At 46.3% G+C, this 11761-nt stretch overlaps 1 long non-coding RNA gene across 1 annotated transcript; it reads right to left on the reverse strand.

Annotated features, from left to right (window-relative positions):
- Positions 1 to 6866: 6866 nt before the first annotated feature.
- Positions 6867 to 11188, reverse strand: LOC139076946 (uncharacterized). Its single transcript, XR_011529038.1, has 3 exons — positions 10983 to 11188; positions 9747 to 9896; positions 6867 to 7140 (listed from the first exon to the last, which is right to left on the reverse strand). It is a non-coding gene; the product is annotated as an uncharacterized lncRNA (long non-coding RNA).
- Positions 11189 to 11761: the final 573 nt, after the last annotated feature.

Genomic DNA, 11761 nt, shown 5'->3' on the forward strand with positions numbered 1-11761 from the left:
TGACTTCCTGATCCAGAGATACCATGACGGATATTAAATGATTATTGCTGTCTTAAGCCTCTAAGGTTTGGGCGATTTGTTATGTAGCAATAGGTAAATAATATACCCACTAATAGTCCATATCCTTTTCTATTTTTAGAACCCAATAAATTCCACTGTGTGGGCAACAGGAGCACTCCAATAACGGCTCTTTGAACAATTTGTGGATTTAAGAACACTGTTTTTCCAGTGTGGTGTATTCCCTTGCAGAACTGGCATTTTCCTGCCCAATGTGAGAAATTTAAAATAAAATCTGACCTATTCCCACATATGTGCTGCTGGAGATGTTCTTGGGGGTCTTCTCTCTTTTGGAGGGGCTGGGGCACGTGGAGTGCTTCCTGGTTAGTGCTGGAGCTGAAGGATGCTGTAATAAGACATGACTACGGGGCACCAGGGCAAACGCCCAGTGTGGAATCCACGGCTTAAAGAGTCAGGCCTGGCCAGGACGCAAGTGGCCCCAGACGTCCAGACAGCACCATGAGTCTCTCTCTCAAGGGCCCTGAATCTGCTTCAATTCGTAAGACACAGCTATTTAGTAAAATTCTTTTTTTTAGCCATTACAGCACATCTCTAAGCCTGTGCTGTCCAAAGCTCTCAGATTCTCCACACTGTAAACCACTCCGCACCCAGCCTGAAGAAGCCTCTTTACCCAGAAAAAAAATATTTACAAAACTTCTAAACTCTGCCAACACTGCACTTAGGAAAATGTCAACAGTGATGAAGCACGTCTTATACTGTACTTGAGTAGTCGTGCAGATTGATGGGCAAAACTGTAATTAACGATCAAGTCAATCAACAAATACGTATTTTGTTTTTAGAAATGGACCAATTTAGCAATGCTCTGAAACTGGGAAAGCATCTCTTTTACCCAACAACCACACCCCAGCTACCCTGCTCCCATGCACCTAGCACTTTGTGATTATTTGCAAAATAAACAAACACGATGCAAATTTTTAGCATACAGTATTGAGATTCTAATAAGGACTGGCTGTGACTGTGTCCTTTGGATATGCTCCATAAAGTCAGATTTTTCTGCTCCAAGACGCTCACTCCTCCCACCCACCCATAGGTGCTCCCAGGGTCCCACTTAGCAGACCGGCAGGTGGCACAGCTTCCTACCTTCCCCCCAAGACTAGCCACAGCAAATGTGTGTGGCTGCCTCACTCCCCTCCTTCTCCCCCTGGCCTTTTCCGGCACCTGGTTGTCTTGCCCAGACTCTGGTTCTCGGCACCTTTGCAAATAGTCTTCCCTGGGGTTCTCAAGCATCAGCCCTGTCCTTCCTGAGAAAGAAAAGATCCTCAGGTTTCTGAACCCTCCAAAGCTGCGGATGCTTCAAGGACAAGTGTCTCCTGTTTTGGATTTCTCCAAACAGTAAGTTCACCTCAGCCAAGCCGACGCCGTGCACACTCACACGGGCAGCTGCAACAGGGCCTTGGTCACACCCCCACTTCCTGGACACAATGTCCCCTCTCATCCCCAAGGACTCTGACTCAGTAACTCCAGCCCTTTTCATCTCCATCCAGAAGGTGAGTCTAGGCCAACCCAGCAGATGCCAGTTCACAGAAAGCTGAGAGACCAATGCACTGAGAGCCAACTTGGAGAACTCAACCAGCCAAGCAGACACTTTGCCAAATTTATCTAATTTACTTACGGGAATATTCAGCATCACTAATAGGAATGTTAGATTTTGGTAACTGTTGGTGAGATACATAGAAAAGTACACTTCAACAGCAGCAACCAAATATCAGCTTTTCTATTGGATTTTTGGTTGTTATTGATATTTCAGATGAGATTGTTTAGGCCAAGTTTGACCTCCTTCAAACACGCCTGACTTTAAATTTGGATTACCATCCATTGGTTGGATCCATCTCCAGAACCATTCAGAGCCTGCAGTCACAACCCGCCCAGAAAACATGCGCTCAGTCTTCACCTCTGTGGGCAGTGCTGCCTCAGCGCCTATGCCTCCGGCTCTGTCAACGGGGATCTTGGCATCAGCTGTCCAATACAGCTGGCTCTGGCAGGGCCCAGTGGTCTCCAAAGATTGGTAAGGGAACTTCTAAGATGCAGGACCACAGCAGGCCCCGCCTGCCAGCTGCTAGGGCTAATGCCCCACCCCTGGGGGGATAAGTGTTGAAGGGCATGGCAGCCTGTCAGTCCCTTCCCTTGCCACCTTCCACTGGAGGGGCTGGAGATGGTAAGTATTTGCTTTCCCAGGTACCCTTTCTTCCAGGGGTGGCCGTGGGACCCAGCCCTGCAGTCAGCAGACAACCACCTAGAGCTCTGTTAAGAGGGCTCTGTACGCAGGGGGATGGTGGCAGTGAGAATAGTCCTCATGGGAACAAAAAGAAGGGGAGTGTTGCTGTAGAGAATGTAAAACGGTGATAGAACTGCTTAAAACGCAGCCTGCTCTGTCCTCTCACCATGCACGGGCGATTCCAAACAACGTCAGTGATGCCAGACTCTCCCAGCTGGGGCGGATCGCTCCCCTTGCCACACCCACATGCTCCTCAACCTGAAAGAGCTCCCGGACCAGTGGAGATGAATCCACAAACATACCAATGGCCAGAGCTTGCTCTAGATGCTAAGAGGGAAGGACAGATCAGGCTGTGCAAATCACTCAAGGCCTCTCTGGGGAGAGTGATGATCTCCCCTCCAGTCAGCCCCATGTCCTTTATTAAAACAGCTCACTAGTGAGTGCAGAGACCTGGGTGCCCCTGTCATTTCCTGAGAGCATCACTACCCCAGACACTCAGGGCCTTGTCCTGGCTGTGCTCAAGGGGCGGCTGAGAGAGGAGCCTCTGCCTCTGCTGGGCAGATGCTCGCTGGCCCCCGTGCCTTCACCCATCCCTGCTCCTTATCCAGGTGCTCCCCCTTCCTTCAGGCTCAGGCACAGGAAACCTCCCAGAACCCCTTGTCCCCTGGGCTTGGTCAGCAACCTCTATCTGCACAGTGGATCTGACACCCTGAGGCAGGGAGCCCCAGGGGGACAAGACCTAAACTAGGACTCAGGAGATCTGGGCTCTACTGACCTACTGTACTGCTCTACCGGTCAGCTGTGTGACCTTGGATAAGTCACTCTGCCTTTCTGAGCCTCAGTTTCCCTGGCCATAGTGAATGATCTTTTGGGAGTTCTTCCTGTTCTGACATCCTCCTCCCCTCCTTCTTTCCCTCTCTTTCTCATACATCTGTCTGCGTATGTTTTACAAAAACCTCATCATTATGTTAAAAAACAAAATTGAACCAAATACACTTACAGATCTAATTGGCTTTATTAAGCGATTCATGAGTCAGGGCAACATCGCTTCTAGCAAGCAGAGAGGTACCGGGAGGAGTTATATAAAATAGAAGGTTTTTATAGGAAGGTAGGTGGAGCAAGGAAGTTATAGCAAAAGAAGAGAAAGGGTTATCTTGGGCCAGGACATCTTCTCTTTTGGGGGCAAGGGAATGCAAAGTTTTTATCATGCAAATTGCTTCTTCCTGTGTGGGATGGAGAGGGTCCACATGAGAGATTACCTCATTGGTACTGACCAGAAAATTCCAGACTAGTTGATTAAGATTGCATTTCCAGAGAAGGTCGAAGCTGCAATTAGGTCAGGTATTAAATCCAGGTTTGGTATCATGGACTTTAGCGCAAGTGGTGCCATTTTGGGTTTCTCTTTAACAATTGTATTGCTCTGAATTTTCAAACATGAGAAAATGTTAAAATTCTGAGAAAATAATATATTAGTTACATACTTTCTAAAGATTGTTTAAATGATTTCATTTCTCCTTACACTCCTGGAAATCTCATCTTAGGGGAACAGAGAAGGATTTGTAACTGACTAACTACTTCCCTCTTAATTTAATCCAATCTGGATTTTAGTAGCTTTAGCTCACTTCACAGGCTAACGCAGATAATTAAGGCCGAGGTAGCACTACCTCCTGGAGTTATTTTTGGTGACACAGCTTCTAATTTTTCCAAGTGAAATGCCATTATTTGCCCAAATTATTGGGCAACTAGCATGCACTTGAAGTAGATGGCAGTGTTGGTGGCTTTGTGGATGCTGAGTCAAGCCCTAGGGGTTCCTTTAGGCACTGAGCACAGGATGGATGCAGCCCCAACTACAGCAACACAGCACTCCAGGGTGATCCAACCGTCACCAGCCGCAGGAAGGACCCAGCCCACTGGGGCAGAGTGCACTTCAAGGACATCAGAAGCAGAACCCTGGGGGAATAGGAGAAAAGATAAAGACCCAGCATCTACACTGGGCGAGGTACAATAAATGAACACAAGTGAGAAACTAAAAATTATACAGAAGTCTGAAAAGGACTTCAAAATAGCTATGCTTATAGTATTCAAAGAAATTAAAGAAGAAACAGATTTATAAGACAAAAACAGATTACTATAAAAGATAAAAAGGATTGAAAATGATACCAAATAGAAAATTATAGACATGAACAATATTGTCATTGATAATAACATAATAACAATTACTAGACACAACTGAAGGAGGAATTAGTGAATAGGATGATAGAGCTAAGGAAATCACAGAGATGTAAAACATGAGAGAGGAATTAAGAGATGGGGAGTAGAGACTGAGAAGCCGTAATATACGTCTAATAGGAGTTCCAGAAGTAAAAAATACACAGACTAGGAAAGAGCTGATATTTAAAGAAATAGTGGCTGAGATTTCTCCAAAGTTTAGGAGAGATGTGTGTCCTTATGTTGAATAAGCACATTAGGCCCCAAGCAGGATAAGTAAACATAAATCCACATCCACAAAGAAAAAGAATCATAAAAGCTAGTTTAGCAAAAACAGATACCTAGAAAAGAATGGCTATCAGATGAACAGCAGAGTTTCCGTCATCAACATAGATACCACAAAACAACGGAATTGCAGTGCGTAGCTTTACTACAGGGATATGTCCTGAGAAATGTGTCATTAGGCCATTTTGTCATTATGCGAACATCATAGAGTTTACTCACACAAACCTCGATGGTATAGCCTACTACACACCTTGGCTGTATGGTACTAATCTTGTAGGACCACTGTCATATGCAGGCATATCTCAGAGATTTTGTGGGTTTGATTCCAGACTACCACAATAAAGCGAACATCACAATAAAGCAAGACACACAAATATTTTTGCTTTCCTAGTGCACATAAATCTTTGTTTACACTATACTATAGTCTATTAAGTGTGCAATAGAATTATGTCTGAAAAGTAATGTACACACCTTAATTGAAAATACTTTATTGCTAAAAAATGCTAAGCATCATCCGAGCCTTCAGCAAGTCGTAATCTTTTTGCTAGTGGAGGGTCTTGTGAAAAACGCAATATGTGTGAAGTACAATAAGGCGAAGTACAACAAAATGAGCTATGCCTGTGTGGGGTCCACTATTAACCAAAATGTCGTTATGTGGCACAGGACTGTAGAGTTTCAAAGTGCTAAGGAAAAATGTCTTCCAAGGGGATTCTAGTGTGGAACATTTCCTTCTCCTCTCTCAATATGTTTAGACTTAAGGGAGTCAAAGTACCTGTAAATAAGTTCTCACTGACTTCCCTTTTAGGAGATGACGAAAGAGAAGCATTACTGTGAGGCATGGAATTTGGTGACGTGGCCTTACTAAGTCAGGGTGGCTTTGGGGCTGGGACTCACTCCTAGAATTCTGTACCCAGTTAAACTGTCGTTTAAGAGTGAGGCAAAATCAACACTTTTCAAAAGATATACTGAAACAGTTTAAATCCAGAGATTCCCCCCTGAAAGAAATAAAACTAGTAAACAATTTCACTCAGAAAAAAAAGGAAAGAAAATGAGCCCTGAAGAAAAGAGTGACTAAAAAAAATTTAGTTAAAAGATAAAGATAAACAAAGGAATCAGTAAGATCTAAACAAGTATTGAATCATCATCAGTTTGAGGAGGTTTAAAAACATGGGGGATTTAAAATACTAGAAATAGTAATAAGGAGATGAGTGGGGGAAGATAATAAAGTTACAGTGAATAAAATATCTATTTTTATTCAGGAGGAGGACAAAGATATTGATTACCCTCACTGGAAAAATATACAGTGAAGTAAGTATATTAAAAACTTTAGGGCCCTGGGTTCGCTGGTTTGGATCCTGGGTGCAGACATGGCATCACTTGGCAAAAGCCATGCTGTGGTAGGACCCCACATATAAAGTAGAGGAAGTTGGACACAGATGTTAGCTCAGGGCCAGGCTTTCTCAGCAAAAAGAGGAGGATTGGCAGTAGTTAGCTCAGGGCTAATCTTCCCCCCCCCCCCAAAAAAAAAAAACTTTAGGAAGGGGCTGGCCCTATGGCTGAGTGGTTGAAGTTTTGCATGCTCCACTTTGGTGGCCCAGGTTCATGGCTTTGGATCCTGGGTGGACCTACTCCACTCATCAGCCATGCTGTGGCAGCGTCCCACGTACAAAATAGAGGAAGGGTGGCACAGATGTTAGCTCATGGCCAATCTTTCTCACCAAAGGAAACAAACAAACAAACAAAACTTTAGGAAAACACTAAAAGACCAGAAATAGAATGCATAACTGCCAAATCAATCAAGGCAAAAGAGGGAAGGAAACCCAATCAATCCCACATAAATCGGGAAAAAGGAAGTGGGTAAGGCAAAGAAATGATACATGGAAAATGAGAAATGAGATTATAGATATAAATCCAAATAATCACTGTAATCATATAAATTATAAATGGATTAATCTTGCCTATTAAAAGATAGACACTCACACTACACTTTAAATATCCAGATAGATACAATTTATAAGAAGCACACCAAACATAATGATACAGTTGGAAAATAATTAGAAAAAGATACACCAGGTTATCAGTTAGAAAACTTTGGTTAAATTTATTGAAAAATCAACTCAAATTGGTTAACAATAAAGTCGATTTATTAGCTCAGATAAACAGAAACTTCAGAGGCAGGATCAGAGTGGGTTGATTCAGTGACAACATCATCAAGGATCCCGTATTGTCCCATCTCTGCTCTCTCTTTCATAATATCAGCTTCAGGCTAAGGCTGGTTTCCCTCTGGGAGCAAAATGGCTGCAGGATTTCTAGGCTCCATCTCACATATCCCACCAAGAAAAGCCAAGGCAATTCTAAAGAAGAACAACAAGAGGGTAGGGGACATGACTTAACCAACAGGCCGTAAAGACTTACCATAATGCTGTAATAATGAAAATAGGGTGGCATTTGTACAGCAATGAAAAATAGACCAAATTAACTGACCAGAGAGCCTAGAAAGTACATCGATACGGTGTTGAGACAATGGCTTTCCTTGTAAAAGAATGAAATTAGGGTTCTATCTCATAATATGCACAAAAATAAATTCCAGATAAAGATTTAAACATTAAAAATATAACTTTTAAGCTATTAGAAAAAAAATGAGAACGTGTTTATGAGAGCAGCTAGAACATTTACAAGACATAAAAGAACAAATCATTTCAAAATTAATAGATTTGACTATATAGAATCAAAATATTTTGACAAAAAGTGACAGATTAGAAGTTGTTTGCAACATATAACAGCAAAAAAAAGTAGTTTCCAGAGTATGAAAAGACCTTCTACAACTCAGTAAGAAAAGGACAGTCAGCCCAACAGAAAGCAGAGTAAGAGATGAGGGGCTCTCACAGACGAGGGAGCAGTGGATGAACACGTGCAGGGATGTCAACCTCCCAGGCCCTCACGGAAAACAAGTTAAAACATGATGCCATTTCACATACTGTGTTTTGGAAAAAATTCAAGAGTCTAATACTAATCTTTGTGAGAATACGAGGGAATGGGAACATATGAGCTGCTGGTAGGGGACAAATTAGCCCAGCCATTCGGGCGACAGCTGTGCAGTTTCTATTTAAATTGAAAAATGCGCTTATTAAATGACCCAGCAAATTCCCGAAGTATTGACCGTAGAGAAACTCTTCCATGTGGGCAAGGAGACCCCTTAGAATTGTGGTAATAATTAAAAAAATTAAACACCTTAAACTTCCATCAAAAAAATAGGAAATAAAGTAAAAATGGTACGTATTAATTAGCAGCAGTGTAAATGAAAGAACTAAATCTGTGTGTCTCAACGTGAACAGATCCCCCAACCCTACGCGGAGGGACAAACACAAAATGGCAGAAAGATGTGCAAAGTGAGATATCATTTATTTATATCAGTATTTACGTTTTTAAATACAGAAGACAATACTTTACATTGCTTATGGGCACATATATATGTTGTACACATTTTTTAGGTGGACGAGAAGGAATAAATCAAATTTGTGACAATAATTCCCTCCAGACGAGGAAGGAGGGAAACAGGACTGGGTAATGATACCTGTGAGATTTGATCCCATCAGGGACTTTTCTCTTTCAAGCTCCCTGGGGGAGAAGCCTGAGGCTGGGGCTTCAGATTTCACACTGCTTGGCTTCTTCTCCTTCTCCCACCTGCTTCTCCCGCTCTTACCAATTTCTCCAGGAAGAACTTCCTAATAAACCACGTTCAGGTGAATCCTCACCGCAGGTCTGGCCCTGGAGAGCTTGTCCTAGGACAGTGACCGAAGGCACCGTCTCCCCTCCCCCCAATCCTCCAGCTTGTCCCTCTTGGGTAGACTCAAAAATGGTCCCCAAAGATATCAACGTCCCGATCCCTGGAAACTGTGAGCGTTACCTTATATGACAAAAAAAGAGTCTTTGCAGACGTGACTAAATTAAGGACCATGAGACGGAGAAACCATCCGGGATTATCTGGCTGGGCCCAAATGCATCACAGCTATCCTTCTAAGAGGGAGGCAGAAGGAGATTTGATCACATACATGCACAGGAGAAGGTCAGGTGAAGACAGATCACGGGGAGAGATTTGAAGACGCCAGCCTTGAAGACTGGAGTGACAGAGCCACAAGCCAAGGAATGCTGCCAGCCACCGGAAGCTGGAAGAGGCAGGGAACAGATTTCCCCCTAGAGCCTCCAGTCGGGGGCACAGCCCTGCTGACACCTTAATTCTGGACGTCTGCCCTCCAGAACTGTGACAGGATAAGTTTCTGTTGTTTTAAGGCCCCCAGTTTATGGTAATTTGTTAAAGCAGCCACAAGTAATGAATACATTCTCCTATTAATAAAAGCCATGCTTCCATCAGGCTTACCATGTTCCAGGCCTGCGCTAAACTTTTTACCCTCATTGTCTAATTTAACCCTCACAATAACTCTCTGGGTAGTTTACAGATGAGAAATATAGGCTTGAAGAGGTGAAATGACTCGCCCAGGGTCACAGAGTCAGGATTTAGACACGGGCAGGCTGACTCCTGAGCCACCCTTCTCTACAAGTACTGTGACCCGTCTTTCAAGTTGAGCTGGCCCAGCAGAGACGGCTACTAAGCAGGGAAGAGAGGGGGGTTTCTCCACCCCCTGCTGTGTGTCTGGGCCCCACGAAAAATGTCAGAAACCTGGATTCAGACACCTCTCCACCCACCAGCCTCCCAGCCCCTAATTCCAAGGGAAGGCAGCCCAGGGGTCTGGCTGGGAGGCAAACTTCTGCCAGCACTGAGCAGGGCCGATGACGGGCGGCTGAGCAGATGGAGGGAGACAGGTGCTGAGGGCCTGTTCAGGAAAATGTCACTCCCCCTCCCAGCTTCTGTGTCTAAAAGTCACCAGGCACTGGAGTCTTCCCACAAGAGTGGCTCATTACAAAAAAGAAAAGAAAAGAAATAGCTCAAACCATTCCTCACCTGAGAGCTGCATTCAACAAAGGAAAGCTAAATTCTGAAGGAAGCAGGTGCTTCTTGGCTGGCAGGATGCCAATGGGTCCAGGTCCGCCGTCAGTCCTTGGACTCAATTAGCCTCCCTTTGAGGCACTGGGCTCTTTGTGGATCTCTTCTCTGGTTGGGAAAGAGGGCCCTATGTTTTGCTCCCCTCCGTCCACCTGCCAGGGCCCCTCACAGAGAAATGTCACGTCTGCCACCACTCGCACTGCTGCCTCGGCTCACAGACCCATGGCTCAGCCGTGGCCCAGGCCATGCTGCCACCGCAGGCCCTCCTAACACTCACCCTGCCCTGGCCATGGTCTCCAGACACACCCCACATATTCTCTGGGCGCGACACCACCAGAGAAAGATCAGGCATAGCCCCTATCCGTAAAGAACTCCAGATGAACGATTTTCCCAGCACGGGGTCTGTGCCCCTGCCGTTCCGCCCTGAAGCAGTCGAGGCTGGGAAGCTCAGGGCTCACTTGAGAAGTCGGCTCAAATGCTTGGCTGATCTGGAATTCACTGGGAGCCGGCTGATCTGGAATTCCCTGGGAGCCGAGGACAGTGTTCACCTGCTTCCTTGCCTTCGCTCCGCCTCTGCTCCCCCTCTCCACAGAGTGCGCCATGCTGCATCCTGCGGCTGCCCAGCCCTTGAGCTCTGCCCAGCAAGTCCCAGTTGGCCTGGATCTTTACGTTCCTCTGCACTAAACTGGTCTCCATCTTACTAATACTGACCGCCTTTCAAAGCCGAACTATGAAGCTAAATTTTCACCCCTCTAAGGAGGAGGAGATCGGGGAGAGAGATGGACATGGGACGGAGAGGACCCAGAGTCTCTTCTTGTCTCTTGGGGAAGACATTAAGGGACCGAAGCGGGCATTCTGGGGAAACGGAGGCTCAGAATAGTCCACTACCCCTCCCAAAGCCACACAGCTTATCAGTGGTGGCGCTGACCCTCCTGTGGACTTTCTCAGAAAGTGGGTCAGGATGACAAGGGCATTGGGGCACCTCAACCAGGCTGGGCAGAGCCTTGTTCACAGTCGGTGTTCAACACCCGCTCCCTGGCCCCACGCAGTGCCCCAGGGAGAGCCTGGAATCACACCCTCTGGGAAGACAGACAGGGACTCTGAAGGCTGGGCAGGGAGCGCTGCGGATTGGCCCAGGACACGCCTGTCCTGTGCTCCTGCCATGCAGCTCATCTCAGCATAACACAGACTTACTAGGGCCTGCTCTGCCCGGGAAGGGTGCCAATCCCTGAGAAGGTCACAGAGAGATCAGGGCTGTCCCTGACCTCCAGGAGTCCACAGCACCAAGCAGAACACCTGAAGCAGGACGCCTGGGTCCGTCAGGAAGTCGCTGGCCCTGGGGGGCTGGAGCTGGGATCCCGCAGGCTCATTTCCGCTCTGCAGTGGCCTCTGTGGGAGGCTCTGCCGACAGGGCGCTGGAAGGAGACCGCCGGTGGAGGAGGGAGCCGGCTCGCTCTTTCCTGTTTGTTCCCCGGCGGCTTCCTGTGGGCTTCCTGTTTCTGTGAGCACCATCCCAACAACTGTTCCTCACCCTGGCCGTGGGCAGCGCCCTGCTGAAGCAGCAGCTGAATCCAGTTTGCAGCTTTTCCAGCTCTCGCAGGATCTCTCTCCCCAGCCCACCCCCCAGGAGACACTGTCAACAGCCGGCTGGTACCCCTGCTCAGAAGTCTGGGTCCCGGCGCCCGGGCTTTCCCTCTTCACAAGTCTGAGGTTCAGCTGCTCAGGGCTTCCCTTGTGTTTCTACCTTTCCCTTTGCTCCCTCAGCCTGAGGAATGGTGGCTGCGTCCTGCAGTTGCTATGTCTGTTCCTGAGGCCTGAGAGGTCTCCTGTGACCCTTCAGTTACCCAGTTAGCAACTTTAGACCTAACAGTTCTTTCTATTAAATTCCCTCTGTTCTTGTTACTGGACACTGATGCAACATCTTCAGTGATCCCTATTGATCTCTGTCACAGGATCCCTCTGCCCCGTCTCTG

The sequence above is a fragment of the Equus przewalskii genome, chromosome 18 (genome assembly GCF_037783145.1).
Source record: "Equus przewalskii isolate Varuska chromosome 18, EquPr2, whole genome shotgun sequence".
Classification (NCBI taxonomy): domain Eukaryota; kingdom Metazoa; phylum Chordata; class Mammalia; order Perissodactyla; family Equidae; genus Equus; species Equus przewalskii.